Below are 27212 nucleotides of genomic sequence, written 5' to 3'. Positions count from 1 at the left end.
CTATGGGCCAGGCACAGTGCTAGGTATTTTGCAAGTACTAATATATTTGATCCTCAGAGCAACCCAGTGAGATAGATATGATTTCCCATTTTACATATTCAGAAATTGAGGTTCCAGGAGGCTAACCCAAGATCTTGTAACTACTAACGGATACTGGAACCTCTGTCTTTTGGACTCCTTATGAAAAACATGTATGTTGGGGAGTGTTTTTCCTGTCCCTCCTATGTCATCTGGAAGTTCCACAGAGGCAGACGTGCTGGTTTCTTATCCAATAGCTAATCCTATCTTCCTGCTGACAGAACTGGATTTTCTTTGTGTATGGGGTAACCCTGTGCTTCAGCAAAGACTGAGCCCTTTCCTAATCCCCGGAGCCAAAATTTGACTAGTCTAAGCAAATTATGGCCATTTCATTTGTCTTGCTGTTGATCAGCTCAGGAACAGGCTTGTGATGCAGTTCTGCCTCCTAAGACGTGAGGGCATTTATGCTGGGGAGTGGGACCCAAAAAAGGGAGTGTCTTCATTTTGGCTTTATTTATTTATGTATTTATTTGCATTTGGATGTGGTTGAGAAGGTACTACCTAAAGCTATTGCAGCCACTTTGCAACTGTGAGGGAACCAACCACCTGAGAATAAAACTGACATGAAGATATTCATTGATCTACCCCCAGACTTCTTGCTTGGTGAGGCAACAGGTATTTATTGTTCAAGCCACTTTAAGTTCTATTTTTACATTATTTGTAGCCAAAGCGTCCAATATACACAATATACTATGTACGTTTTTACCCACTGGTTTATTCCCAGCTCCTAACACAGCGGCAACTGCTCAAAAAAAAATATGTTTTGATTGCCAGCATGAAGAATGTTGTGTATTTCAGAGTAAAGATGAATGAATTCAATGAATTATTACAGGGTATAGAAAATTGAGGTGACAACATGCCATTGGCGTTCTCTCTAAAAGCACAAGAGGAGGAGAAAAAAAGAGCACACCACATGGAAAAAACCCTGGTTGTGTGTAACATGGCAGCATCTCAGTACTCTGTCACCAGGGAGAAATATTTATGTTAAGACCTCTGTCTATCAGACGGCCATTTCCTCCCATGTAATTAATTGAAATTTAAAATCAATTTGTGTCCCCGGTTACCGAGGTCCAGACTAAAGAACAGCCTAGATTGTGTTTTCAGTCAGGAGGTGGCTGTGTTTGAGATTTGTGTTGGCATCTTTGAGCTGCGACCACAGCTCACATTTTTGTGGGAAATATCAGATGAAAGTTTTATGGCAACATTCTTCCATCAGGAAGGGCGGGGGTGGTGGTGGGGGAGACGGGCTTCAGCATGCCCAAGAGAGTTTTTCTCCTTCTGAAACATGTTTAGACTCATTCTTTCCAAATTAATGAGGCCACTTTCCCCTTTCAGAGCAAATGCAGATAGAGAAACAAATGGGTGAAAATTTAGAAACATCAGGGTCCCCTTTCCAAAGCCTCATTTCACAAGGCCCTATGTGGTTTGTGGAAGCAAGTTGAGGTCCTGGTAACTGATAAATACGATATAATTTTAGAACTTTCATAAGCCTGTGTGGCCTTTTTGTTGAAGATCAGCAATTAGGGCCTTAAAGTACTAAAAACAATTACCTAAATCATTTTCAAAATGTCCATATTCAGTATTAGCTCTGGGCAGTGTCTCTTCCTCTTGTTCAGCCCCTGCTTATACTCTTTCATTCAGCTAGATTATTCCAGTTGTGGTTCCCAGATATGGTTCAGCTGCAGTGTATGCAGGGGTGCGTGGGGAAGACATCCTGGCCGAGGCTTTGGAGAAGAGTCTCTTTGTGCCCACTTGCTCATGGCCCTGTTCTGAGGGAAGGGACCCTAAGTGATTTCTTACAAACAGATCATCACATTTGACCCCCTGATCCTGGCTGATGGAACCAGGAAGGGGCAGTTGTTTTTGAAGATGGCCATCCGTAAGCTGACCAACAGCCAATGGGATAATCCAGTGGGAGCCCTCTATAGGACAGGGGTGTCCAGTGCCCTGTAGTGGCCAATGGACTCTATCAGATCCTTTCTCTTAAGAAGTATGAAGGTGACACAGAGAGAAAAATACAAGTGACAGAAGGGTTCAAAAACCAAGAGACTCATGGAGAGGAGACAGTGGGCTAAAGCCATGAATCAGTAGAATTTAAGATTAAGAAGCTAAGCAGGACCTTGGAGGGAGCTAAAAAGGGTATGAGAAGCATTAAGAGACAGGCAGTGGCCTCATGTGGTGCTGTGGGTGGCCGCTGCTGAGAGTCAGCAAGATCCTGGGGTCTGTGGACTGAGGATGGAGTGCCAGTTCCTGGGAGGCTCGGTCCTACGTTTATGCCAACTCCCTACCGTTGTTCCTTACATGCCTTCATCATATATCTCCATTTGCTGAGAATCTGATTGTGTCAAACTCTTGCAATCTGAAAGAATTTAACTACTAGGTTCAATATTTACAAACTTGGTGATCTTGGGCAAGTCACTTAACCTCCGTGAACATTAGATGTTCAATCTCTACCTGCGATAGGCAGAATAATGACCCCAGCATGTCCATGTCCTAATTCTAGGAATCTAAGAATATGTTACTTTACATGGCAAAAGGGATTTTGCAAGTGTGATGAAGTTAGAGACCTTGAATTGGGCTCCTATATTATCCATGAGAGTCCAAGCTAGTCACGTGGGTTCTTAAAATCAAATAGGAGAACTTTTCCCAGCTGAGGTTGTGGGAGATGTAACTATAGAGGAACAGTCATAGAGGTTCAACATTACTGACTTTGAAGATGAAAGAAGAGGCCAGGAGCCAAGGAATATGGGCAACCTCTAGAAGAGAAAAAGGCAAGGAAACAGACTCTCCCCTAGCCCCTCCAAAAGAATGCAGCCACGCCTATACACTAACTAGCCCAGGAGACCTGTGTGGGACTTCTAACCTACAGAACTGTAAGATGATAAATGTCTTTTGTCTTAAGCCATTAATTCTGTGGTAACTTGTTACTGCAACAGTAGTAAACTAATCCACTATAATATCACTCTACATATATATGGGAAAACATTTAAATGAATACACACTCCAGTGTAATATTGGTTATGTCGTCTTTTTGAATTCCTTACTTTGCTGGTTTCAACAATGAGTATATGTTACTTGTGTAATAAAGAAGTTGTTATGTGTACTTTTGGTAAGATTTATTTGGTAAATATTAAGTCCAGCAAACATTTGTTGAAGGTACTTTGTGTAGTCCTGTGGTCATTTAGATACTGCACGTTTTTTAGTCTTTGTTAGGCCTGGTATGGTGCATTGTGACAGATCTCAAGGTCATGTTGATGGAGCTCAAAAATCTACTGAAGAAATTTTAAAAGGACATTTTAGAGACCCTGTGGCTTCACAAGTCCATCAGCCTCATCCAAAGTCTAAAAACTCTTCGGCTCATTCACAGCTCACCCAATGTCAATAAGGGAGGACTATTAACTGATATTAGAGTTACCAATACTGGTGATAAGCACAGCAAATGAGACAGCGAGGCTCCTTTGAAGGTACTTCTGAACCACTTAAGGTTAAGAACTTGGCTTTGGTGGGTTAAAATCGCAGAGCATGCCCGAAATACCAGTTCTCACTTGAGCAAGAATTTGTTAGCTCTTATCACGACCAACCATCTTCAGGGCTTTGAATGGCCCTAAACCTAATTTCGCATTTAGACAGGACAATAGGTGCTTTGCATGACCTGATTAGAGAATAACAGCAAAGCTGTTTCCCATTAGGTCACTTTGACCTGCGGCCGAGCCAAATTCCCTGGACCTGTCTCCAGCCAAACTACACCCCAGGGGAATGAAGGAAATAGAGCAGATTTTCAGGAGTAGAGATCTTAGCACTTTTCATCATGTCTTTATTCATCAAATGTTTGTTGGATGTTGTAACTGTGTCCCCAAATGTTCGTGTGCATAAGAATTAGCTGGGAGGGTTCCACTCCCCAGAGAAACTGATTCAGCAATTCAAGGGTGGGACCTGGGGATCTATATTCAACCACCTTGTGGGTGATTTTCATACAAGACCTCTACAGACCACTTTGTAAAATGTTTAGTTTGGTCTAAACAAAATGAATAAGCAAGAGTTCCTTGCCATCTGGAGCCTTGAAGTCCAAGGAAACAGACACACTATTATGATACTATGTGATGAGCACAATAATAGAAGTTTTGGTGACAGTGAAAGGGGGAAAAGATTCTCTGTCCAGGGGAGTGCAGTGTTGAAGCATGTCACTGAAAAGAGAAGAAGGAATGGCATTCTAGGTAGGGGAACAGCCTTTACAATCCCCAAATCATGAGAAGACATGAAATACTAGGGAAGAGTGAGCAGTGCAGGGTGATGGGAAGGTGAGAGGAACTCTAGGTGTGGATAAGCAGGAGAGAATCGAAGAAGAGAGCATGGATCTCGATTCACCAACTAAGTCATTTCACTTTGTTTTGTAGGCAACAGGGAGTTGGTGGAAGATTTTAAACAGACAGTGACATGAGGAGATTTGAAATTTTTCTATGAGAACATCTAGTATTGTGGAGATGCTCATTCAACTAATGTCTCCTGAGGACCCACCTTGTGCCCTGTCACAGTTAGAAATTGTTGTGACAGTCCAAGCAATGAAAGTCTAAACTAAGATAGCAGCAGTGGGCATGTATTGAATTGGTCAACAAGATTTACGATTTAATTTTTTAAATAACAGGATTTGGTGACAGGTTAGATTTAAGAAGCAAGGAGATGTTTGTAATGTTTTAGAGCAGAGAGACTGCTATGGACTAAATGTTTATGTCCCCCCCACACACAAGATTCTTATGTTGAAGCCTAATCCCCAATGTGATGGCATTAGGAGATTGTCGTTGGGGAGGTACGTAGGTCATGAGGATGGAGCCCTCATGAATGGGATTAGTGTCCTTATAAGAAGAGACAAAGAAGGATCATCTCTCTCCCCCATGTGAGGATACAGCAAGAAGAGAGCCATTTACAAACCAGGACTATGTTGGCACCCTTGGTTTCAGACTTCTAGCCTCCAGAACTGTGAAAAATAAATATTTGGTTGTTTGAACCATCCAGCCCATGGAATTTCGTTAAAGCAGCTAGAACTGACTAAGACAGAGACTGAAGGGATGATAATGACATTCGTGGAGAGTCAGGAGGAGAAGACTTGCCCCAGACCTAAATGCGAGTAGAGGGGCCCATCCAGAGGGAGAAGTAGCGTGAAAATATGTGAGGTCCAGCGGCGGAGCATGAGTAGCAATAAGCGGGGGGGATGTAGTGAACTGTGAAGGAAGTGAACTGAGCTGAGCGGGATCCCCCAGAGAAAGAAAGAGGGGTCTGAGAGGAAAGAAGTGATTAGTCATTTAAAATGCAACAGAGGAAGGCCATTGTGATGTCTTTTGGTTTCACCATTTAGGATGCCATGGGTGACCTTATCAGAGACTACTGCATGCAGAGCTGGGGGTGGGAGCCAGAGGTCAGGATGGAGGGAACGCAGTGAGGAAGAAGGGAGTGGAAGGTGTGGCCATGGGAGCACACAGGGTAGACGAAACAACTCTTTCAGGAAAGCTGAGCATGAAAGGAAGGAGGCAAAGTAAGAAGAAGAGTGGATAGAATTAAGGCACTAAGTATTAAGGGTTCCTGTGAACCTGTGGGTCCAGGGCTTTTCGCTTATACGATAGAAAAAGTTGTGGTGAAAGTAGAGGAGGGATAAGTTGGATTTCTTTTTAGAATTTCTATTGTCTTAGAGTAAAATACTTATTTAAAAACTAAAGGGAACAAGTGTGCTGGGGCTTTAAGTACCAGGAATCAGTAAAAATTTCTAAGTCTTTAGAGTAGGAATCTGTCAATACGGGCTTGTGAAATGGAGGCTGCTCTGAGAATCAGGAGGAGGACGTGCTCAAAGGAAAGGAAAGCTAAAGAACCAGCCATGGCAGAGCAAAAAGGGGCTGTAAATTATCATGATACTTGGCAGTCCCTCCCTGGGACTGGGTCACTGTCAGGGTAGCAAACCTACCTGAGGAGAGGCATGATTTGACTTGATTTTTTGGTTCAGTGATTGTGGAGGCATAAAGGAACATCCAGAAAAATCACCTTATCAAATGACTAATCAACCTTTGGTATTTGATCTGGGAATCTCTACTCAGGGGCAAACCAGTTGGATGCAAATCCACATTTTTGTATATTTAGAAAACAAATGGTCAAAAGTCAGATAGATGGAGGAGTCTAATCTCTTCAACCATCGAAAACAACAGTGTAATTTTATTTTGTATATTCTTATGAATAAGGTGTTGCTTTCAAGTTCCTATTTCGTGTGAAACCAGAACAGCAGTTTGTACAGTTCCCTCAGAAACTGAGCATAATATGATGGTTTCAGTCTTGTGTTCTGTTTGTGCACAAGGGCGCGCTCAAGGGCAAGGTTGCAGTCGTGCACGTTGCACATTGACAGTGGTTACATATATTCGTGTAAATGCCTAGCAAATGTCTTCGAAGAATACATACCAAACAGGTAGCAGGGGTTCCCTTTGGGCAAAGCAGAGGCGAGACCTGAAATTAGGGTTGATGGTTGGAAAGCACTTTAATTTTACCTTCAACGTTAGTTTTTTTACAATATAAATTTATTAGTTGTATATATAAAAAATTAATTTAAAAATTATGGTGAAATCAACACTGACAAGATTTTGCTAATTATTCTTTGGGAAGTCAAAGGTGGTTATCATTTAGTAGAGGGATAGGTGATCGAGATATAAGTAATGGAGAAATCAGTGCTTGGTGTTTGCCAGGTGCTTAAATGCAATGAATGCCTCCAATAAATCAAAACCCTTTATGTGTGTCATCAGTTCTGTCTTAAAAAGAATTCAGTCTTTCTTCTTTTCGCTCTCCTTGGAACCCATGTTTCTTCAAACAGCTATTCTGTGAGCTAGAAGAATGGTTTCATCTATGAAAATGTCATTTTCCTCCTAATGATAAACATCAAAAATGGTAGCGGGCTTCCCTGGTGGTGCAGTTGTTGAAAGTCCGCCTGCCGATGGGGACATGGGTTCATGTCCCGGTCCGGGAAGATCCCACATGCCGCGGAGCGGCTGGGCCCGTGAGCCATGGCCGCTGAGCCTGCGCGTCCGCAGCCTGTGCTCCGCAACGGGAGAGGCCACAACAGTGAGAGGCCCGCGTACCGCAAAAAAAAAAAAAAAAAGTAGCTATTACTATTTTTATTAATCCAATGATAATGATTGAAACTATAATTCAAAGGATTGAAGAATGAGCAGAGAGTGAGGATCTGGATGGATGAAAGAGTGAAATTCTGCAGAGATCATGAGGGACGCTGAAAGAGCTCACGTCGGCATCTTACCTCGGCATGGTGTGAGCTCAGGGCTGGGCTCAGGGCTTCTGAAGAGAGAGGAAAGTTTGGAAAGAAGACCTGACAGAAAGTAGGAAATGAGTGAGAAGATTCCTGAGCAGCAGAAGGGCCTCAGTTGAGGTTATTGAGAGAGAGATGCCAGGAAACAATTTGGCCTTTGTTAACTTTTCCCAGTGAGTCTGGATTGCTCTGAAGCATGAGAGAAAGTAGACTGAACTTCCACTTAGGGCTGGGAATGGGTGAACACCCAGAAGAACAAGAACAAGGAAATCGACATTAACATGTTACTGAAATAGCTTTCCATGGGGTTCTGGCAATGTACCAGTGCGACACTCTAGGACCTGGTTGATGGACGGGAGAACAGAAGAGATGGAAGACAAAGACGTCCTGTTATAAGAGAGGGAACAGGAGGGTTGTAAGCAGCAAGAGAACAAAAGAGGAAGGTGAATAAGGTTCATTTTGTCATGCCTACTAGACTGTAATTTCTCTTAGGAGCTGATTTTCATTCATTTTTTATTTATCATAGCACTTGTTCAATAAATGCTTTTAATATCGTGAGTGAACCCATTAAGGGGAATCGTGATCTCACTAGATAATCTACCAACTAAGCTATGAGTTTCTTGAGTGCAGGCCGAGTCTTGTGAACTGATATATCAAAAATGTGCAGGAAAGATCAGAGGAGTTTGCAGGTCCACAATAGTTATCGAATGGACAAATGAGCTGGAGCTTTTTGAACTCTGATTTCTTCATCTAAAAATGAAAACCACAAGACCAACTCACAGTCCCGAGAAGGGAGGAGGCATACGTTATAACACTAGACAACTCTGCTCGTAAAACGTGCCAGACCAATGCTTGAGCATATTCATTTAAATTCCTTAGTGGGCAGCTGATTCCCCAGGGCTAATACTGTCTTCAGTTGTGGAGGGAAATGAGTCAAGCAAATGGAATCATAAATACACACACACACACACACACACACACACACACACACGGACACAACTTGGCCATAGACTTTTTAAACTTTTTATCTTCTCAAATTCTCCTCACTTCTTTCTCCTTCACCCCTCAGCCCCCACTTTGTACAGCTGGCCCTGCTTGGACCAAATATCCATGACAGATTCAAAACTGTTGCCTGGAGTTTGGCTACTGCTTAACAGGTAGTTATAAACCATTCTGTGGTGCTGAGATTCCAGCAATCTGAGATGGCATGAAGAAGCTAATTAAAGCAGTCAAGAAGACTGTGTAAATAAAGATGAAAATGTAAACACAGTCTTCATTGGATACAGTGATTACAAATTACACTTGTTTGTTTTTTGTCAGAACCATCTGTGGTTTGTCGGAATTTTGATATGTGGCATAACCTGCCACTAATCAAAAGAAGAAAACAAACCACACACACACACACACACACACACACACACACACACACACACAAAAGAAGAAGGAAATCTAAGACTGTAAGTAGGAAAACAGACATAGGAAACTTCCATCTTTCCAAGTGGGAAAAATATTCAACTTGTTTTTTGCAAACAAATCTGATCTGTTTTTGGACAAAATCTGAGCTCCTTAGTTTGCCTTGACAGATGTGCCCTCTCTCCATCCCGAAGAGCTCAGCAGTGGGAGGTCCAGGCAGCTCGAAGTGGGGAAAGAAGCCATGAGGATGTAGATGAAATAACAGAGTTAAGGATAATCAAGTTGCCAAACTCAAGGACTTTATTTCAAAGAAGCCCAAGCTTAGTTTTTTAAAAATATCTAGGGTATCATGGACTTATGGAAACAACTAGATAGCATGAATCTTCAAGTTACACTATATAACTGTAACATATTTTTCCTAAAATTTAGCATTTACATTTATACTGCATAAACATCTAATGAAGCAAATACTATGTTACCGAGGGGAAAAGCAGAGGAGTGTTTTGAAACAATGATTTACTGTCTGTACGTCTCTGACCTCTACTGATTTATCATGAATAAATACTCTGCACTATAAAATAAAAACTTAGAACAACTCCACCTCAAGTCTGGACCAGTTCCTGATATATAGCATGTACTCAAGAACAGTTTTTTAAGGAGAGGGAAGAGAATGAAAAAAAACGGAGTACCTTAATGGTATTTGTACCATGAAGTTTGCTAATTCTGTACCTGTATAAAGATTAATGTAGATCTTCTTATTGTTGATGTATTTGTAAGTCCCAATGGCACAAGGCATTGAGCTGAGTTCTTGTTTCTTTGTTTAAAGGTAGCATCTGTTTACGGACAGAGTATTTCTTAGCATGATTCAGGCCAGCTCGACATTTAAAAATAAATAACGTGGATCTGAGTTTCAGAGAAGTATTACAGGAAATTAAAACGAAACAAAACAAAACAACAAGAAAACAGAAGTCACAAGAGTGCAACAGACAGCATGAGCAGAGTGTAAAGATGAGGGGAAGGCCAAGGACAGCCGTGTCCTTGTCTCGGGGATGGAGCAGGCAGGAGCAGAAACATCAGTCACCACCACATCATTTCGGAATATCAGTCATTCAAACCATCTCCCTCTTCCCTCAATCCTCTATGCCCTCAAGTCATTTCCTAGGCACCAGCAAGGGGTGGGAAGTGGGGCAAAAAAGGAAAAAAAAACCCAAGGACTGAAGTTATGTATAATTTGCCACTAATAATAATGGTAAGCACGCATATGCTGTTTACTTATTTATTGTGCCAGGTGCTCTTTGAATACATATACTAACTCATTCAATTCTCACAGCAGCCCTTTTATTATTCCCATTTTACAGATGAGGAAGTTGAGGCACGGAAGGATCAAAGGTGTTTAAAGAGTAGAGCCATGGTTCAAACCCAGGTGGTCAGTCTCAGAGTACATCCCCTTGTCTGCTACTCAAATGCCCAGCTGGAAGAAGACAAGGGTTTGGGATGAAATACTTTCAGATTCCCTTTCACATAATCAAACCTAGGCTTCTATATCACGTTGTACATAGAAATGATCTGTTTGGGTACCTAGCCCCCAGCACACAGAGTACAGGCTCAATAAATACTTGTCAAATGAAAGGATGTTTCGTGTCAATTTATAGTAGAACTCTTTAGAACATATTGAGCTCATAAAACCACAAAATCCTAAGTTGATTGGTCTTGAAAAACCTAATTTTTGCCTCAGTGCAGCGTAGAAAGGTGCTTGTGCCACTTACGAAGTACATCCCACAGAATTTCATGGTGATCCTAATCTAAAGATCTCTTTCTCAAAATAGCAAACAGTGCCGATCAGAACGAGATGGCTCGCCTGTCCCTAAACAACCAGTGGTCCTCAGTGTATCAGGAGGTCTGACAAAAGAAAAAAAAAAAAAAAAGATGCACAGAGAGGAAATGAACTGAGACAACATCACTCCACAGCAACCGGAAGGAAAAACAGCCACAAGGTCACCATTCACAGCCTGCGTGTGCAGTTGCTCCGTGGGGAAATGCTCACAGCTGCCTTCAGAAGCAAGTCTAGCGGCTGCAGCAACACAGAAGCACGGCCACGAGGCAGGACTGAGCCGCCACCTCCTGCCTGCCTGCCCAGAGGGAGGGCAAGGACCCAACCAGAGGATCCCGCAGCAGCCATTCGCCCTGGGTGAGTTCCCAGACACTTGCTGTGGCCTGAGAGGAAGGTGGGGGGCTCACTCAGACTCTGACTTCCTGAGCTGGTGTCAGACAACCAGCTGTGTTCCCTGCTGGGGGCACCCTTATCTGCAGCTGCTGGGAGGGACCCAACAGGCCTCAGGAGGAAAGAGTCTCCCCCTTCAGGTTGACCTGGAGGCACTGCTTTAGTGCAACTTAAAACCTACGTGATTCTAGTTGCATATCTTCCTGGGTAGGTGCTTCCTGGTGTGTAAAGTACATGGCTCCTCCCACTTCCTACCGGCCTCGGAGAGCTTACCTGAAATGACCCTGAGCTTTTACTTTTCCTAATTATTTCAGAACCTCTAAGTGTGCGCTGTCACTTACAATTTATGGTGGATTAGAGTCATTTATAATGTTTTCAGCCTCTATGGGAATGACGGAGGGGCAAGAAATGGTGATGAGAATCAGACTCTGTGTGTGTCCAGGCTCTGCAGAGAATGGGTCATTCGTATCCCCTCTAAGGGGTTGGGGACAAATTACACTGTTCTCTGTGTCCACACTGGGCCACCCGAACAGCTCCACCCTTACTTTTCTCCGTATTTATTAATCCATTTAATGTGTTCATTCATTCAATTGCCTTTCTTCCTCAAAAGACTTGAGGCAACTTTTTATCTTGCTGAAATTACTTCAAAATGAAGTAAACCTCCAGCTTTAAAGAGGAAAAGCCCTTCTAGAAGGGTCAGATGCTACCTCAAGCTGCCAGGAGGTCGGAGAGCAGGCTAGTCCCTGAGCTAGTGACCAGAGGTGAGGGCGGGGGCTCTGGTCTTTCAGCTCCTGCCTGGAGAGCCCCTCCCTTCCCCCCAGCAGCTGGTTTCCCACCCAGAAGTGGGTGTGAAGAACTATCCTCCAGACAGAACCCTGGGAACCAGCCAAGCGGTTTTCCTCCGTGTTTCTGCTTGCTCCAAGTTTGCTTATTTTTAAGGACATTTCTGTTCTAAGAATGGAGCAAAGGGGAGCAGTGGAAAGGGCGGGGTATGAAATCAGTTTCATGTTAGAGCTCCACCGCTTCTCGTGAATTAGGTCACTAAATTATTGTACAAGTCTCTAGTGAGTATTCACGGTGTGGAAGCCACTTTTAAGTCAAAACTTAAGTAAGATGGAGCAAAACTGACATCGCCCTGCCCCCCAAAAGCTTGTAGTCCGTTGATTAATCATTACCCAAGTGCAATGAGGACCAGGGCACATCGCGGGGGAGCCTGATCTGTCTGGGCATCCGCGAGGTTTCCATAGCACAGGGGCCATGACAGCTGGAGAAGAACAGGTATGAACAAGGCAAAGGGCTGGCTAGTGCCAAGTGTAGGGAGCAGCTTATGGCGCTCCCTGAGGCGGAGGCCTGAATTGTCCAGCTAAGTTAAGGCCAGTGTGGCTAGAGGGAAGAGAAGAGTGGCTCAAGACGAGGCTAGAGAAAGAGGAGCGTTGAAGATGCTGCTTATTCTAAAACTGGTGGAGAAGCTGCTTGGGGTGTCATGGTCTGATCTGCATTTTTAATAAATCCCTGTTGCTACCGTGTGGAGAATGGATGGGACGGGCCCCACCTGCTGACAGGGAGACTGGTTAGAAGGCTGAGGAAGTCAGCCAAGCAAGGATATCAGTGGGAGTACAGACAAGACAAGGATGGTAGCAGTAGAGGCGGAACTAGACAGATAGAGTCATCGAGAAAGGAAAATCAACAGGACTTGGGGGTAAATAGGAAAGGAGATCCCAGGGGAAGTGTTGAGATGGTCCCCAGTTTTCTGGTTGGGGCATCTTTGTGGATGTTGATGCTGCTCACCGCTCACAGAGACTAGAGTAGTTGGTGAACGACCAGGCCTGGGGTGAGTTCCGTTCTGGAATGGATGATTTTGGAGGGCCTTGAACACATCCAAAGGCAGATGTCAGCCAGGCAGTTGACATGCTGGTCTAGAGCTCAGAGCAGGGTCCTGGGGATCCTGAACATATAGATGCTGACTGATGCCATGGGTATGGATGAAACATCCTTGAGAGAGAATATCAAGTGAGAAATGAGGGGGGTGGCTTAGGATGGAACCTCAAGAAATCCTAACATTTAAATAGAGGGAGAGGAGAATGAGCTCTCTAAGAAGACTAGGTAGTTTCTTGAAAAGTTAAACACAGAATTACCACATGACACAGCAATTCCACTCCTAGCTATATACCCCAAAGAATTGAAAACAGGGGCTCATGCTTTCATTACCAGCACGATTTCACAATCGCGAAAAAGTAGAAACAGCTTAAATGTCCATCAGCAGATGAATGGATAGATAAATACTGGTATAACCATACGATGGAATATTATTCAGCCACAAAAAGGAATGAAGGTTCTGGGGCTTCCCTGGTGGCACAGTGGTTGGGAGTCCACCTGCCAATGCAGGGAACACGGGTTCGATGCCTGGTCCAGGAGGATCCCGCATGCGGCGGAGCAACTAATCCCATGCGCCACAACTACTGAGCCTGTGCTCTAGAGCCCACGAGCCACAACTACTGAGCCTGCACGCCACAGCTACTGAAGCCTGCACACCTAGAGCCCGTGCTCCGCAACAGGAGAGGCCACCGCAGTGAGAAGCCCGCACACCACTGCGAAGAGTAGCTCCTGCTCGCCACAACTAGAGAAAGCCTGCACACAGCAATGAAGACCCAAAGCAGCCAAAAATAAATTAAAAAAAAAAAAAAAGGAATGAAGGTCTGATACATGCTACAACATGTATGAACCTCAAAAAACCAGGCCCCCAAAGTGTATGATTCCATTTAAATGAAATGTCCGTAATAGGTAAATCAATAGAAACAGAATGTAGATTGGGGTCTGGGAGCAGGGAAATATGGGGGACAACTGCTTAATGGGTATGAGGCCTCTTTTGGGGATGACACAAATGTTTTGGAACTAGATAGAGGAGGTGGTTGCACAGCATTGTGAATATATTGAATGTTACTGAATTGTTCCCTTTACATTGGCTAATTTACATTATGTGAGTTTCACCTCAATATTTTTTTTAAAAAGAAAGGAAAAAGAAGACTAGAAAGGTATAACCAGAGGTGCAGGAGAACACAGACTGTATGACTTTGGTCAAATGACGTAACTCCTGGTGCCTCTTCCTTTATATGTAAATAAGGGGAAATTAATCACTATCGGGAAGGGCTGTGGGTAAGGATTAAACGTGGTAACAATTTTTAAAGTATCTAGCAGGGAAGGGGCGTAGTAGAAGCAGTCAGAGTCCTGCCTACATCCTTCAGGCCTCAGCAGGACTGGGCTGACTTCTAACAGCCTGCATCTTTCTCTCATGACCTGAGGGCTTTCTCCAGGCCAGGTAGGGTCACTGTAATTGCCCAAAGACAAATGAAAATGTCCAGAAATTAACTCTCTAATGGGCTGTAAATATCCCAGCTCCCTTGGGCCCGAGTGGAATAACTCTAAGACTGTCTTTCACCTTTTCTCAAAATTTCCACCTGGACTTGTACTTCAGTTGCCCACAGTGGTAGCTGGCTTGGTAATGTGCCCTTTATGGCTTTCCTCTCCTCTTTTCACCCTTCCTCCCTGCAACACACCTCATATCCACTCAAGGGCCCTGGGGGAGGGGGAGGGTCCTTCTCATTCCCTTGTGAGGTCCCACTTGGAGAAAGGACCCAGGTACCAGAACGGGGAAGCTCCTTTAGACTTATCCTGTCCTGTACAAAACTACACCACGTGAAGACACATCCTACTGCAAACCGCCTCCACTTTCTCTCTGCTTCTCTGTCTCCCCATAAACTCATTTGATCAAAAGTTCCAAAGTGTGGGACACAGTATGATAATTTGATATGGTACTTGGTACCCAGATATGGCATTTAATCACATTGAGTCACTAGACTTTGTCATACAGAGAAATCTTTTCCATTTCTCTCTTTTGATCCTCTGTTGTAGGCCTGATCTAAAGACCCCTCTAACCTGTGGCCATTTACCTTTGGCACAAAGCGAAAGTAGACCTCAGGCTATAAGCCATCAGCAGGCAATGGTAGCTAGCTAAAATTTAGTATCATGGTTTCGTCTTCCTGCATTTATTTTTTTAATGACTACCTTCTAGTAACAACAATGGCAATGTGTTTTTATTTGCATGAGTGGCATGAAAGTTGTTTTTTTTTTAATTTACGTCTTTAATTTTTTTTAAAGTGTCTATTTATTTTTCTGTTTTTGTTTTCTTCCAGTTTTATTGAGATATGGTTGATATATGGCACAGAATAAGTTTAAGGTGTACAACATAACGATTTGACTTACATACATCATGAACTGATTATCATAGTAGAACATTCATCATCTCATATAGATACAACATTAAAGACATTGAAAAAAGTATGTTTTCCTTGTGACAAAAATTCTTAGGATTTACTCTCTTAAAAACTTTGCTGTAGGGCCTCCCTGGTGGCGCAGTGGTTGAGAGTCCGCCTGCCGATGCAGGGGACACGGGTTCGTGCCCCGATCCCGGAGGATCCCACATGCCGCGGAGCGGCTGGGCCCGCGAGCCATGGCCGCGGAGCCTGTGTGTCCGGAGCCTGTGCTCCGCAACGGGAGAGGCCACAGCAGTGAGAGGCCCGCGTACAGCAAAAAAAATAAAAATAAAAATAAAAAAAATAAAAAAAAAAAAAAACTTTGCTGTATAACGTAGAGCAGTGTTCAATATATTTATCATGTTGCACATGACATCCCTAGTATTTATTTATCTTATAACTGGAAGTTTGTGCCTTTTGACCACCTCCCTCCAATTCACCGTCCCCCACCACCCTAAAAGTGAGTCAGTTTAAAGAAAATAATCGTGTTACTCATTGTACTGGCGGCACACTTGATATGGAAACCCTGCAGGGCCAGGAATGGCATGGACGTCCTCAGAAGGGAGTGTCCAAGCCACCCTGTGTGCTGCAGGCTTTTTGGTCATCAAAATAAGCAACTTCACTGTGACCACAATGGCTCCCAAATGTCCAGGCAGTGATGGGAAAGACTGCTTGAAATCGACACAGCCCCAGGCTCCAATGCAGGGTAGTTCTGCCCTAAGGACAAACCTTAAGTAACTCCGCAGAGGTGAAATAAGGTAACAGGCAGAGATGCCAATGCGTCCACATTCCTTTTCACATTCACTTCAGATTAGAAGCTTTGATTAAAGGAGGTCTATAACTCAACTCTATTTAATTCCTATAGGCAGCTGTTCTCCCCCAAGGCCCTCCCTCCACTTTCCAAGGAAGGTGGTAAACGAGGGTTGATAATCCAGATAAGTTTCATTTTAGAAAAATTTTTAAATAATGTGAAACATTTCATACTACAAAGAGGTACATATAATGTGTACATACATGCCAAATAATAGTAGAAATAAGAAAACAAATACACGTGTACCCACTGCCCACCTTCCCAACCCTTGAAAGGAACTGCGGTCTTAAGTTTTGTGTTAATCACATTCCATTACTTTTCAGATTGGCCTCATGTGCCTATATGTATACATATATGCATATGTGTATGTGCAATTTATATATACATTAATTTATACATAGTTTATGTGTATATGCAGTTGATTTCTGCCTGTTTGGGAACTTTAAACACATGTCATCATACCATATGCATTCCTCCATAACTGGCTCTGTGGCTCAACGTTGTTTTGGAGGGTTATCCATGTCGATGTAGATACGGGCTGACAACTCATTTTCAAGGCTGTAGAGCATTCTGTTGTGTAAACAAGTGACAATGTATTTATCGTCTGTATCAGTTGACAGTGCTAGGTCATTGCCAAAGATGAAGACTCGGAGTATGATTGCAGGAAGGCACAATGCTTCCCAAATTTCTCCGTCTCTCATGCACCTCTCTAAACATGTTAGAAACAGGTTTTAACTGGGGATAAAAGGTGAATGAATTAGGCACTTGAGAGCCAAAAGGAATAAGACATCAAAGGAGGAAAGGGGCCTTAAATGGAGGAAAAGAAGAAATAAAAAGGACTCCTGGGTGGAGAAATGTGCTGGTTGTGGGCACATTAAGGACAGCTTTCACTCTCACTGTCCACTTCCCCTACCGCATAAACCCTTGGTGCAAGGATCTGTGTGAAACTTAGTTTTCAAAAGCATCCTCCGCCCAATCAGCAAATGACCACCAGGAGTACTAACCACCTTGTTAGATCCTGAAGAGTCCACATTTCATACAAAACTCCTCTGGCGCCTTCCCACTGATGTATTTTTAGATTCATCTTTTCCTCAGAGTATATGGGACTAATTAGCACATAGTCATCAAATGGTACCATGTCCGTGAACCTTTCATAACCTTTGGACTAGTTCCGTGACTCTGAAATTCCCCACCCACAGCTTCACTTGTAAAGAGTGGAAATATTTAGAGGAAGTGATACTATCAGTGGTTCAGCATCACCAAGGCAAGTATTTTCCCCGAAAAACACAGTAGTAAGCCTGTGCCTTCTCACATAACAGCATCGCAGCCTGGCTGTAGCAAGTTCTGTGTTCCCTTAGCACCTGTTTCTCTAGAGGGAAAATGTGCAGGGGCTTTACATCCCAAGAGAGACAGAATGTTGAGGAGGTAATGCTCTCTGTCCCTCCACCAGAGTGGAGAAGTTGAGGTCAATGGCTAGTGTCAGGGGTTGTGTCACTGATCTGGCTTCGGTGACTGTAGGGTCTTGGTGGGTGAGGATACGTCCTGGTAAATTACATTTACATATGGACTAATTCACTGAAAGAGTAAAAGTCTAAGGGATACTGCAGGGAAACAGAACCAGTAGGCTGTGTGTATATATGTACATATAAAGAGAGATTTATTTTAAAGAAATGACTCATGCATTCGTGGAAGCTGGCAAGTTCAAAATCTACAGAGTAGACGGGCAGGCTGGAGGCCCAGGGAAGATTTGAGGTTGCAGCTGAGCACAGAGTCAGTCTGCTGGCAGAACTCTTGCTCAAGGCGGAAGTTGGTCTTTTTTCTCTTAAGGCCTTCATCTGATTAGATGAGGCTCACCCAGAATATGGAGGGTGATCACTTTGCTCTGAGTCTACTGACTTACAAATGTTAATCCTACTTAAGAAAATAACTTCACAGCAACATCTGAAATAATGTTTGACCAAATATCCGGGTATGTTTTTTTAACTTGATTTTTTTTAAACTGAAGTATAGTTGATTTACAGTGTTGTTCCAAATTCTGCTGTACAGCAAAGTGACTCAGTTATACACATACAGACATTCTTTTTTTTTTAAATTTCTTTTCCATTATGGTTTACCACAGGATATTGAATATAGTTCCCTGTGCTCTACAGTAGGACCTTGTTGTTTATCCATCCTATATATGATAGTTTACATCTGCTCATCCCAAACTCCTGGTCCTTCCCTCTCCCGCCCCTCTCCCCCTTGGCAACCACAAGTCTGTTGTTCTCTATGTCTGTGAGTCTGTTTCTGTTTTGTAGATAGGTTCGTTTGTGCCATATTTTAGATTCCACATATAAGTGATACCATATGGTATTATATTTGTCTTTCTCTTTCTGACTTACTTCACTTAGTATGATAATCTCTAGTTGCATCCATGTTGCTTCAAATGACATTATTTCATCCTTTTTATGGCTGAGTAATATTCCACTGTATATACATACCACATCTTCTTTATCCATTCATCTGTTGGTGGACATTTAGGTTGTTTCCACGTTTTGGCTATTGTGAATAGCGCTGCTTATCCGGGTATCTTAGGCTGACCAAGGTAACACATGAAATTAACCATCACAGATAACATATCTCCTTTTAGAAAATAATTTAACAGTCATTTATTCAACAATTGTCAAGAGCCCCGTTTGGGCCAGGCACTGTGCACGGTGTTGAGGATCTTGTAGTGAAGCCAAGCAGATAAAGTCCCCATCCTCAAGGAGCTCATATGTAGGAAGTGGTCAAGGAATTAAAACCACTTACAGTAGGTTTCATGCCTTCAAGAAGCACTGCAAATATGACTCGAGTCAATCAAATCCAGTTCTCCTTATAATATAGTATTGGATTTAGTGAGGTTGTGTCTTCATGGACCTTATGGTTGACAAGGGACCTCAGATGTGAATTATATGATGACCATAAACACATTTCAACAACTGTACACCACATGCTCTCCATTATACAGCTTTCAAAAGCACATATAATTCAGTTATGAATGGCAGTGAGGATTAACAAATTGCATACAATTGTATTTAAAATAAAATAGCCAAGGTATTTAGTACATAGTTGTTTAATTTTCTCAAAATTTCTTCATTTTTATGGCAAGACAGATAAAGGAACCACTGAATGAAAGTGTTATGATTTTGGAAGGATTGATTTGGGAAGACTTAAGACCACTAGACGGTATTTGTTTGTTTCTTTGGTTGCTTTAAGTTGTTTACTTTCTTGGTTTCTTTTTTCCTTGCATTTTTGTTTTTTTGCCTGAAGCAAAGATAGGCATTAAATAAGGCATTACTTCATATTGCTTAGAACTGAGAATCCATTTTCTTAAAATGATGAGATTATCTGTGCTGGCTTGCTAAGTGCTGTACGTGGCCACAGGCATAGGAGTCTCACACACCTGACCTCCACTCTAAGAACATCAGTATTTTATTAGGATATTTGAGCTGCCAAAAGCTAGGGGTAGTAATCCAATCAAAGTTTTAGGTAAGTGCTGGAGGGGGCCCAAGGATGTATACTACAAAGTGGTGTACCTCAAAGAGTGGAATTTTACTGAAGAAAGCATGGTCAAAATGTGTCACCTATTGTCTCCAACATAAAGCCCCATTCTCAAGAATCTTACATTTGAGTTGAGGAGAGAGCAGACATTTGTAAAACAAAAATCATGTTTAACAAGTAGCTAAATGGCCTCCTTGATGTTCCCCCAAAGGCCAAGCATGTGCCCAACTCAGGACTTTTGAACTAGAAGGACCTTCCAGGAGATATGTGCAAGGTTCCTCTCTTTTCTCATTAGGCCCCTCCCTCTCCTCATCAGGCCCCTCCCTTTCCTCATTCAGCTCTTTAGTCACATGTCACCTTATCATGCCACCCTCCCCTTCCATGCTTTATAAAATAGCCCCATCCCCATCTCACACACCCACTCCACTACCTGCACTTATTATCACCTAACATAGGAGTACCTGTGTATTTGCTTATTGTCTGTTTCCTCCCCTGGAATGCCAGCTCCGTGGGTGCAGGACTTGTTTTGTTCACTGTTATATCTCTAGCACTCGGTAGGTGCTCAATAAATATCTGTTGAATGAATGAGTGAATGACCTAGTGAGTGTTAGGAATGAGCCTACTGTGTAGGGGAAGAAAAACCATTCAAGCCAGGAAGCCTGCTCAGCAGAGGTAGACTCAGGATGGTCTTTGTAGAATAGGAAGGATATAGAAAAGCATGAGGAGATTGTGATGGGAAGAAAAAGTGGCCTGAGCAAAGAAGCAAGGCATCTGGGCACCAATGCACTTCTGGGGACCTGTGAGCTGATCCCTTTGACCCAAGTGCAGGTCATGGGAGGGCAGAAGGGGAAGTCATCCCATCCCCTCCCAAGTCCCGGTGGGAACTGCCACCAGACGAGTGGGCAGCAGGCCTGGCAATCCTTTGTGAAAGCAAGAAGCCCACCCTCTTGGGCTGCACACACTGTAGGCAAAACAGACTTTCCGCAGGAAAGCAAATTTGAATCTGCTCTAGTATTTTAATCACAGCTTGACTGAAAAACAGAGTTCTACTTAATATAGCAGAGCAAAGGATACTTTTGCCCTGAGCATTTTTTCAGAGAAAATGTTGCTGGCTGTTTGCTTTAGCTATAGGAAAACTTCAGTCATGCTTTTGTGTAATATCTTACTCTAAGCAGGCCTCTGATGCAGGGATTGGCCCTCCTGGGTTCCTGCCAGGATGATTTAGCAGAGAGATATGTCTATTTCATAGTTAAACAAAGTATTGCCTACACCAGTTAACATCCCCAACAATAGCATTCCTTGAATACCCAGTTAGAGAAGTGTTGGTCTGTTCTGTGTCATATTTTCTCTCTGATGAATAACTTATTTCTTAATAGCATAGATGATCTTCTTGGCCTAACACTCTCAAGTTGAGGTTGAGCTCAACCTAGCACAGGTTTCTTTTCTTTTGAGGCTGAGATGAAATTGTGCATGTTACTGAAAATGTGAACACCATCAGAATGGCCATCAGTGACGTCCTTATTATAATTTGGCAATCTGCACTTTGAAATACTATGTAACTGTTAGAAAAAGAATAAAGATGATCTACACACCAAGACATGAAAAGATGTGAACTAAATTCAAAACAATAAATACAATGGAATGTATCGTATAAGCCCATTTTTAGTGAAATGGTCATTATTATCTATATTGTAAAAAAAAAAAAAGTGATCATTGGAATTCAGAAAATGGGCAGATCCAGGAGGGCTGAAGTAACTGGTGGAGTCTTTAAGAGGGCAGCTCTGGAGCCACCCGCTTGGGTTAGAATCCCTCCTCTACTACCCAGCCGCTGTGTGCTCTTGAGCAATTTACTTTACCTTTCTGTTTCTCAGTGTCTCATCTGCAGAAAGGAGGTAATAACAGTCCTACCTCACTGGTTGGTTTTGAACGTTCTGAGTCAGTACATGGCTTTGAGTGTTCAATATACACCAAGTATCTAAAGCAGTATTTGACACATTAAATACTCGATACTTATTAGCTGGTAGGAGGAAGAGGAGAGAGAATAAGGTTTCAAAAATGAGAAAGAACCTAAAGAATGAGTAGGGTTTGACAAGAAAAGAGAATTCCAGAAGAGGGGAGTGTGGAAATATATATATAGAAAAGTCTTCTAGGATGAATGGAACAATCCAATTTAATTCAATTCAACCTCCGTAAAGAAAGTCAAAATGGTATATATCTCATTATCTAGGTGACAGACAGGATCACAGAGGTACTATTATTGAAAGGGAATACAAGAAGGATTTTTTAAAGTTAGCTTTCCTTCGTTATCATGTCGACCAACCTGTGTATCAATCATCAGTCAGCAAATATTGATGGAGTCCCTACAGGGTGCTGGGCGCTGAGGGGAACAAGACCAACAGTCCCTGCCAGCATGAAACTTTTTTTCAAGCGAGTTTAAAGTCAGAAAACTACTGGGATCATTTGTTTCATTTGTGTTGATTTGTAAGGTGCCCAAGTGGTCGAGTAGTTACCTCAGAGTGACTCATTAATAAATAGAAAAAAAAATCATTTTATTACCCTTTTTTTTTTTTTGGCCACACCGTGTGACTTGCAGGATCTTAGTTCCTTGACCAGGGATTGAACCCACACTCTCTGCAGTGAAAGCCTGGCGTTCTAATCACTGGACCACCAGGGAATTCCCTGTATTAGCCTTTAAAGCATAGACAACTCTTGATTTTCTGTGCTAATGAGAAATCACAGGAATAAATATAGTTGATAGATTAAATTATGTTTATTTTATCTGTAAGTTAAATAAATCATCATTGTTTGCCTTTTAAGTTCAAAGCCTTCCTCCATCTGTTTGGATTTCTGATTATCCTCCATCCCTATCTCTCCTTCTCAATTTTGCAAATGGCCATGTGGGCCCAGGGGAGATGGGAAAAGCAGCTGCGGTTATCCACGGTAAGTTTTAAGCAGCCCCTAGGTCACTGAACGGGGTGACCTTGGCAAACACCTTATCACTTTCTCCCAGTAAGTAAATGCAAGTGGGTCCCTGAAACACTGAAGCTTTTGCTTACTACCCCTGACCACACTGAAGAGGCCTTGTGAGAGCCAAGATCCTGTCTTGTAAATCTCTGATCGTTCACACAGAAAAGCCAGACGTTTCATAGTTCGGCAGGATTAATTTGCAAGGGATACTGTGTGGAAGATGCCAAAACAGCTAGTAGCTAAATTTAAGAAATTACAGCAATTAGTTGGTCCCAAAGGGTATGGTATCATTCACTCTTAGAATCGCATTGCCAAGGACTGAGCTGGGGAGTTTGGTCTCCAGGGAAGAGTTAAAAAACCAGACAGCAACATTACAAAAATTTCCACTGAAAAATAAGTTCCTTGGGAGACAAGCTGAGAGACTTGCTAATTGCAGCTTACTCCGAGCCTAATGATGGTCAGCTGCATTCTGGGAGCGAACACAGGCTGTTACCATGATGGTGACGGGAGAGGGGACTCCAAGCAGATGGACCGGAATCCAACAGGGCCAAATGAGCCCTTTAGAACAGTGATCCATTTTAGAGTGAACTGCACTGGGAGATGAGTCAAATTTGCTTTCTCCAAGATTCTTACCAACAGGAAAGATTGATAAAACACATTTGTGCCGCTGTGTTTTTCAAAAGTTCAACCATATAATAACTTTAGCAGGCACATCATCCTACACTGCCTAAATTTCAAACATTTCCTTGATGTAGGATGATCACATAGAAAGGAATGTTATTCTTATCCAGCCATTGGTAAGATTTTTGTCTTCCTTAATCCCAGAAACTAAATCACTGGCTACCTCAGAGGCTCTGACCTAAATCTTAATTGATGCCATGGCCTCTTTAGACCACTGTGTGTGATTTCAACCAGACAGACCCAGGAGGAAGGATTAAGGTGGTTGCAATGGGGAAAGGCTAGTATTTTGACCAGTCATGTAGTGAGTTTACTGCAGCACCCTTTCCATTTGTAATCTAGCTCCATAAGGCTCTCCTCCTGAGGTGACCTTCCTTTCCTGATGTCCAGTACAGTGAAAACTAGGTCATTGTCTTATGTTTGGTTTTCCTCTTCAGTCTTGAAGCTGGTTCACATCATTGGATCAAAATGTTAATAGCTAACATTTAGGTGCTAACTTACAATTCCATCAGAACATTGACCCACATCAACCAACTTATTTAGTGTTCAAAGCAGTACCGGGGAGTATTATTATATCCTCCACTCTACAGATAATGAAACTGAGGAGACCATATGAAGTCAGGCAAATGATCATATGACACCTGCTAGAACTGAAACCCCCGTCTTTTAACTAAGTCATTTGCTTAAAGACATTCATCTAATGACTAAGAAACTCCTTGTGGTGGACCCTTACAGCATAGATGCCTTCGGTGTGAAGACATTGATTTTTCTTAGATGAAAAATGCATTTACTTGAAACTAGGAGGCTTTTAATTTTATTTCCATCTCTCCTCTATTGCTTTTAAAGTGCTAACCACCAAAAGCCAAGATTTCCCATGGAAAAATCTGCTGTATTCGTGAAGTGATCCTTGGGTACCACCACCAGTTTTTCTTTCTAAATCCCATTTCCTTTTTCTGGCACTTGTTATGACAAAGTCCTCTTTTCAAATACCTGATATCCATGGTCTCCTTCCAATTTTACTTTTATCAAAATGTGCTTGTAAGAAAGGACTTGATCTCATTGATTTCAGTTGGTGGAACGCCAAGCCATTACTTTCCTGCTAGTTACGTTTTAAGTCATATTCCTTCCTATGAAATAAGAAGTTTGCTTCTCTAGTAAAGGGGATTTGGGGGAGTAGATGGAGATGAGGTTTTAAAACAGGGGCATCTTCCTTTACCCTCCAGATTCTACCATGTAGATATACTGTGCTTTAGCCAACTCCAGCGCTAACTAGGACATCTTGATCCACCAACTAAGCCATCATAGAAACTTGCCATTCATTTGCTGTGATGCAGAGAAAACAGGCATTTAGCAGAAAGTTGTTTCTCTTTGAAAGCAGTGCAAGAATAGGTCTGTGGAATGCTGGGGTCGTTTAGTTTCCTCAATGGAAATAAACAGGATGTTCCTGCATTAATTAGAAGGTTTGAAAGTTAAGGAAGAGTGAGGGCGATTGAGAAGTAATTTCAGCAGACAGAATGTTAAGTATTCTGTTGTAAGACAATGTGTTCCATTTGGGGAACGGTTGGTAGAAAATACGGTTACCATAATGAAGGGGGCTCAGCTAAAACCACCCATCCCTGTCCAGCTCTGCCCAGTTCTTCTAAACACTCAGCCTGCTGTACTAATTCCATCAGTGTCAGCACAGTGTCCAGTCTCCAGTGTCCAGTGGACCCTAGGAGACCACAGAAGAGGTGAAGAAAGAGGAGGGAAGGTGTCAAGGCTCCAATTAGCTCGTAAGGAACAAGTATTATAATAAATATTATTCTTAAAAAAAAAAGAGTGGGATGAGTGCCATACCATTCCCCTCCCTTTTTTCTCCTCATAGATGTTTCAACTTCTTGAAGACATTCTACTTGTCATTGAGCTGTGGGAAATGTATGGTAGATTTCCTGATTAGCAGGTGGAAGGCATAGCTGGCTGTTGCATAACAAAATAATAGTAGTTTTATTGAGTATTTAGTATGTTCTAAGCAAACACTCCTCCTTTGATTCACAATCACCCAACGAAGGAGCTATTGCTACTATAATTCTAGAGTCTCCGTAGGGGTTAGAAGCAAGGGCTCTGGAACCAGACTGCCTGGGTTCAAATCCTGGTTGTGCCTGCTGTGTGACCTTAAGACAGATACTTAACCTCTCCATGAATCAGCTTCCTCACCTTTAAAGCTGAGGTAATAACAATGTCACACATCTCCGTCAGGGTCCCCAAGCCCACCCCCGGATTCAATGTCTCACTAGGATGATTCACAGGATGAATCATCCTAGTGAGACATGATGTATGTACATGTACATACATGTACATCATCCTAGTATGATGTCACAGCATACAATCGTACCCACAGCTAAGATCTATTGCATCAAATGGATACAAATTAAAATCAGCAAAAGGTGATTATCGATATGTATGTTCCCATTACCATTTTCTTAATTGTTTTGGGTTTGTTTTTGTAGGTCTTTTCCTTCTCTTGTGTTTCCTGCCTAGAGAAGTTCCTTTAGCATTTGTTGTAAAGCTGGATGGACCTAGAGTCTGTCATACAGAGTGAAGTAAGTCAGAAAGAGAAAAACAAACACCGAATGCTAACACATATATATGGAAGCTAAAAAAAAAAAAAGTTCTGAAGAACCTAGGGGCAGGACAGGACTAAAGACACAGACGTAGAGAATGGACTTGAGGATGCAGGAAGGGGAAAGGGGAAGCTGGGACGAAGTGAGAGAGTGGCATGGACATATATACACTACCAAACGTAAAATAGATAGCTAGTGGGAAGCAGCTGCATAGCACAGGGAGATCAGCTTGGTGTTTTGTGACCACCTAGAGGGGTGGGATAAGGAGGGTGGGAGGGAGACGCAAGAGGAAGGGGATATGGGGGTATATGTATATGTATAGCTGATTCACTTTGTTGTAAAGCAGAAACTAACACAACATTGTAAACCAATTATACTCGAATAAAGATGTGAAAAAAAATATCAGCAGAAGGAAAAGTACACAGGGCAAAGTCCGGAGGAAACCAGGCAGAAGCTGCCAAGATTCATCTCCCAGGGAGTCACACAAGACATGCTCGATTCCTCCTGCAGTGAGTTATGACTGGTGTGAGGTATTGTCTACCAGGGAAGCTCACTGGAGACTCAGTGCTAGAGTTTTGACTGAGGGCCAGTCACTTGGGTACCCTCTGTGTGGCACATACCAAAATTCCGGCCTCCCAGGAGGGAGCAGGTGTTCAGCATGAACCCCATTGTTTGTACAAATGGTTAGGTACAGTGAGTAATTCTTCTCAGGGAATGGTGGGAACCCTCTTGAAACCCAAGTTCCCAGATGCCTGCTCAGGGTCAACCATGTAAGCAAGGCTTTTTAAGGATAGCAGCCTCAGGCCAGCTGTGTTAACTCTTTTTTGCACATTGCCTCATTGGATTATTGTGAAATTAGATGAAGTAAAATATATCCACTGCTTACAACAGTGCTTTACACTTAGGAGGCCCTAAAAAAATTTTAGCCATTATTATTCAATGGAAAAAAACTACTGAGGTTTAGAATGACTACAGAGCTAAGAATCTAAATTCACATCTACCTGACTTAAAAACATCCATGCGTTTATTCACTTCATGCAAGCAGAAACAAAAGAGTATTCTTCAGACCTCTGCTAGGAAGGGAGATCCCTCCCTTCTCAGACTTGTAGCTGATGGAGCCTTTAAGTGTAGCTGTTTTGAAGACATAGCTTCCTCCAGCTACAAGTAATATCACACTATGGTGCAGAATCCTCATGGATTAAACCTACTTCTAGAGTGTAGACATGGTCTAGTACTTTAATGCCCTAAATGAGCATATTTTGGATTTACCACAATCTTTCCCTCCTACTCAGTTAGGCATGCTTTGTTGATGTCTCTCATT

General features: G+C 42.5%; 1 long non-coding RNA gene across 1 annotated transcript in view; it reads left to right on the top strand.

Moving 5' to 3' along the window:
• The window catches only part of LOC132497785 (uncharacterized), a 192963-nt gene that overhangs the window by 113377 nt on the left and 52374 nt on the right, over nucleotides 1–27212 (top strand). Inside the window, exon 5 of the long non-coding RNA XR_009533637.1 lies at nucleotides 10609–10970. This is a non-coding gene — a long non-coding RNA (uncharacterized LOC132497785). The remainder of the gene's footprint in view (nucleotides 1–10608; nucleotides 10971–27212) is intronic.

The sequence above is a fragment of the Mesoplodon densirostris genome, chromosome 10 (genome assembly GCF_025265405.1).
Source record: "Mesoplodon densirostris isolate mMesDen1 chromosome 10, mMesDen1 primary haplotype, whole genome shotgun sequence".
Lineage (NCBI taxonomy): Eukaryota > Metazoa > Chordata > Mammalia > Artiodactyla > Ziphiidae > Mesoplodon > Mesoplodon densirostris.
The sequence above is the reverse complement of the archived record's forward strand: the minus strand, read 5'-3'. Positions and strand labels throughout refer to the sequence as shown.